Genomic DNA, 4,918 nt, shown 5'->3' with positions numbered 1-4,918 from the left:
CCACCCACCTGTAGGAGCAGCCACAGGCACCAGCTCTCCCGAAACCTCACATGGCTGCTGGGTTCTTTTCTCTCCAAAACATGGAGAACCTCTTCTCCTTCCTTGCATCTCACTTTTCCTCCAGGAACCTGGAAGTCCCACATGTACTTTCATCCCAGCAATTGACCCATGGCTTTCTTCACTGACAGATCAAGAACCAACTGGGGAACAGGACCTCAGCATCAGAACTGCCCCTACAGAGGGAAAGTGAGAAGCTCTCTTGAAAGTCTGAGAAGAGTTGAGGGAGGGGGATTAGTATGATCAAAATGTATTATATGTTCTTTCTGTGCTACCCAGGGACAGATCCATAAGGCATTGTTCTTGATTCATGTATTAACTTAGAGGGGAACTTGTACAATGTCCAGAGCCCTTGATGTCTTGCAGGAACCCACTCAGGAGACACCTGATTTTTAGATGGAGCAATACATCTACTAAAGGAAAAGTGATGGTATCTACATCATACGTCTAATGAGGACCTGGGAGAATCTGTTGCTTCCAGCTTGGGCTATGGATGCCACTGAGAACCTTTTCATCCTTCCTAGGAACACTGGGCAACAAGCCATGCTGAAATTAGCTGCTGTCATGGAGCCACTCCCACTGCTGGTCACTTCATGCTTGAGACCTTTGCTAACCAGATCCAAGCAGCCTTCGGGGGAGCCACCTCTTCTAATGGTAACTGACCTCAGGGCTGACCACTAGCCCCTCACAGCAGCATCTTATGTCAACCTGCCCACCGTTGCTCTGTGTAACAGACTCTCCTCTGTGCTATGTGGACATTGCCATCCTATACAACAAGGGAGTTCACTCAGTGAGTCTGTGAAAGTGTTTATAAAAAAGATAAAGAGATAAAGAGAGTATGTTCTGTGGGTGTATGGAGAGGTATGGGGAAGGGGATGTCTCAGTGGGCCCATGTTGAGAGGGATCAGTCACACACTGGTATAGTATAGAATAGAGTTTATTGAGGGTATGGGGAGGGGAGCCAGGAGGGTAGTAGAGGGGAGAGAGAGAGAGAGAGAGAGAGAGAGAGAGAGAGAGAGAGAGCAAGAGAGAGAGAGAAAGAGAGAGAGAGAAAGAGAAAGAGAAGCTGAGAAGCAGGAGTAGAGAAGTAGAGGCCGGCCATTACCATGTGGAGAGAGAGGAAGAGGGGGGGGGAGGAGACAGAGAGGCAAGAGGGTAAGAGAGAGAGGGTAAGAGAGTAAGAGATTAAGAGAGTGAGGAGGGGACAAGCAGCCCCTTTTATAGTGGGCCAGGCCTACCTGCTGGTTGCCAGGTAACTGTGGGGAGGAGCATACCTGGCTGTTGCCAGGTAACTGTGGAGGTGGAGTTTAGACAGAATACTAACAGTCAGACATGCTGGATGCAGTCTCAGAAGGTATTCCACATGCATGGCACTATCTCCCATGAGTACCTATGGGAGTTTATGCCTAATCTTTACTCTATAGAGACCCAGAAGGCGGAGCAAGCTGCTGCTGAGAAGGCTGTGATCAAGGATGAATTTCAGGGTGAATGGACCATATCATCTCTCCTGAGTTCACTCACAGCTGGTAAGCCAGAGGTGGCAGAAGGGTCAGAGAGCAGGTGTCCTCTGTACCCTTGCAGCATTTCTCTACTGAAGACCAGAGTGCTCAACCTGCCTCTGAGGACTACTCAGCAGCTCCCACAGTGCAGGCCACTGAGTGGGTGGGAGTCATCACTGAGTGTCCCTGAGACACCTGAGCAAACAGAAAAATAAAAATCAGAAGTGGAAGGAAAAATAAAGTTCCCAAAAAGCTAGGGGGAAAAAGCATTATATGAAATTGTCAAAAAAAAAAAAAAAAAATTAATAGAAGCATTGTTTAAAAGAAACCGAAATCCTAACATTCCATCTGGGTAGATGTTCACTTGGCTGAGGGGCCACCCTTCAGACAGTAGGCTCAACTGTAAGCATGCTAAGGAGAGAAGCAGAATAACTAGTTCTTTACTGAGGCACTGTATTTCTCCCCAGAGTCCCTGCTCATTGTGCTGTCACTTACTGGGGCAGCAGCCATGTCACCCACTTTTCTGAATTACTCAGAAAAGCAGAGCTTCTCTTAAGTCTTCTCTCTCTTTTCTAACTGTGCCTCAGTGTGTTGGGTTTTCTCAACACTTTGCATTTTCTTACTTTTTCTCTAAAAACCTCTCCTGTCACCATGTGACTGGTTGTCTGCCAAGTGTCTGATCTCCTTGCCAGCTTAAATGGCGTGGCCTTTGTTCCTTCTCTCCTCCATGTGCCGCCTCTGGGCAACTGCCAAGGTTTACAGCTTGCCTATTCTGTCCTTTTTCTTTCCTTTTTTAAAAATTGTTTTTGTGTTTCTGTCTTTTAAACACTAATAAAATTGTCCCTGAGCTTACAATCCAGTCCCTCCTTAAGTTCTATTAATGAGTCTAGGAACCCTGAAGGGATCCTGACTTCCCTGGGTTCTGCCCTTTCATTCCCACCCCATCCTATTCCAAAAGAAATAAATGTAAAACCTAACAGCAGTTGAGTTTCTTCAGGAGGTTTTTCCTTAGTGTGGTTGTTAGAGGTTGTTAGAAAGCCAGCTGGGGTGACCCTCTCATTCTTTGCAGACTCTTGGAGCGAGCTGCACAGAATTTGGAGTGTTTGTCTCCTTTTCTGATATGTAAACGATGCGGATTTTGGAGTCAGGGCCTGCGAGGGAATCACAGTTGCTGTGATTCCCTCAAAGGCAGAAATGGTACAGGAGGCTTCTCAGACTGGGTAGCTCTCCTTTGTAGGGAGAGCATTTGACTTTAACAATCAGGCTGGAGCTTGTTTCTACATTTCCCACAAACTCCAAGATGAAGCAGGGCCTGCTGGTCCATTGATTATTGGACCAGACAGCCAGTCTAGATAGCAAAGGGCTAAGACAGGTAAACAGCAAATATGCTTTCATAGTTTTATTTTGTTATTGTTTGATTTTTTTTTTTTTAAATTCTTTGCAGTTGTTACTGGGATGAGTAAGGTATTTTTTTTTCAACCTGCTTCAAGTAGATTTGGCTATAAGATTTTCATTTTTTCCTATCGAAATCTCTGATAACTCAAGATAGGAAGTGAGCAAGAGAGGCTGCCTTTGGGACGTTTTCTTCCCCGCTAGTACTTCTATGACCGGAAATAGAAAATGTGGTCCAGCCTCACAGACTACATGAGGCCTGGGTTACAGGCGTGGGTAGCCAGCACCCTTTTCAGTTTGCTAGAAGCATTAAGTTGGTGTTTCCCTCTCCTGTTTAAAGGCTTCATCTAAGAACCTCCCTTCACCTCCACTTGCAGATGTTCTAGAAAAGCTCTGGTTTTCTTGGTTTCGAGTGTTTATCCACCTCTTCTTCACAGAGATGTCAGTTTCCTAAAGAAGACCAGGTGAGCAGGGCAGACTCATAATTGCAGGTAAATAATACATAAAGCAATAAACAAACTGCATCACCCCAGCCATTCCAACATTTCAGCCTCTGTACTAGTGCAGGCCAAGAAAATAAAAGATGCTTGAGGGATTCCCCTGGAGGTTCCCTGTTCTCTCTCTGACCCCAACAGGCAAGCAGGCCTGTTTGGTCAGGCCCTGCCTCCCTTCCATCTCCTGGCTCTAGTTGTCAGCCTGGGGGCCTCTTAAAAGTTCATAAGGACCAGAGGTAAAAGATCTTCCTCATCAAGTGCTGAATGATCAAAGAACGAGAGAGAGAGAGAGAGAGAGAGAGAGAGAGAGAGAGAGAGAGAGAGAGAGAGAGAGAGAGGCGAGAAAGGGAGGAAGAAGGCTCAGGCCAATTATTTTTCTACAAAATACTGTATGTGACAACAGCAGCAGCCCCCAAAGGGCAGCGTGTAACAACAGAGCCTAATTAGAGTGATTTCGGTGTAATCATTAACTCGCATCTAACACCTACGAGAGGATTTCTGTTTAAACTAAAACATGACCTGCATGGTGGAGAGGCCTTGTAAACTGTCTCTGAAATAAAATATGTGACAGGAAAGGTCAGAGCAGCTCTCATTTGAATTTCAAGTAGGGAGCTGGCTCGGAGGTGGCCAGTGCAGCAAGCCCGAGGACTCCTTTTCCCAGACCTTACTGCCAGCAGAAGCAGCTGAAAAAAAAAAAAATCCTCCAGGACTAATTAATAGGATTGCAAAACAAGAATTTTTATCCCCTGTCTCTGCTCACTTTCCCTTTTCTTTTCCCAACCAGGGCAGGAAGCAAGCAAGGATCTGAAATGGTGTCTGGGGAAGAAGGTGATTTCCTGTGTTGTTGCTATGAGACAGAAGGTCACCGCAGAGGGGCCTGATCCAGACACCTGCCTGCCTTCCCTGGGCCAGGCCAAGATGGCTCTGGCCTTCCTAGCACGTCTTCCTGCCAGCCAAGCGGGGGAGGCCTGACTAATAAACTCTCCTCACAGCAAGAATGATGCTAAGGCGCTGCTTTCCGCTGGGCTGCGTAAAAGCAGCTATCAAACCAGCAAGATGCAGCTTGATTTGCAGGTCTCCAGTGAAATTTAGGAAGGCAGACTGTAAAACGTTCAGGGAGAAGGAAGCATGAAAACATTTTTAGGGAAAGCATTTAAAAAGTCAGAGACAGACATAATAATAAAAAAAAAGTTGGCAGGGAAGCTTTTATTTATTCATTTTGAAACATTGCAAGGAGCGCAATTGTTAACTGTTAACTGTTTAACTGTTTAACTGCCTCTTTCTTCTTTCTTTCTTTCTTTCTTTCTTTCTTTCTTTCTTTCTTTCTTTCTTTCTTCCTCTCTCTCTCCCTCCCTTCCTTCCTTTACTCCCTCCCTCCCTCCTTTCCCCCCTCCCTCCCTTCCCCTCCCTCTCCTCCCTCCCTCCCTCTCTCTTCTTTCTTTCTTTCTTTCTTTCTTTCTTTCTTTCTTTCTTTCT

At 46.0% G+C, this 4,918-nt stretch overlaps 1 long non-coding RNA gene across 2 annotated transcripts; it reads left to right on the top strand.

Moving 5' to 3' along the window:
• The first annotated feature begins 586 nt into the window (after positions 1-586).
• On the top strand, positions 587-4,652 carry LOC143441087 (uncharacterized). 2 transcript variants are annotated; one of them, XR_013108322.1, is made up of 4 exons: positions 587-711; positions 1,482-1,583; positions 3,326-3,412; positions 4,227-4,652. It is a non-coding gene; the product is annotated as an uncharacterized LOC143441087 (long non-coding RNA). The 2 variants fall into 2 exon arrangements; XR_013108321.1 differs by having other exon boundaries at positions 3,289-3,412.
• The last annotated feature ends 266 nt before the right edge of the window (positions 4,653-4,918 follow it).

The sequence above is a fragment of the Arvicanthis niloticus genome, chromosome 1, assembly GCF_011762505.2.
Source record: "Arvicanthis niloticus isolate mArvNil1 chromosome 1, mArvNil1.pat.X, whole genome shotgun sequence".
Lineage (NCBI taxonomy): Eukaryota > Metazoa > Chordata > Mammalia > Rodentia > Muridae > Arvicanthis > Arvicanthis niloticus.
Note: the sequence above shows the minus strand (reverse complement) of the source record. Positions and strands in the feature narration are given on the sequence as shown.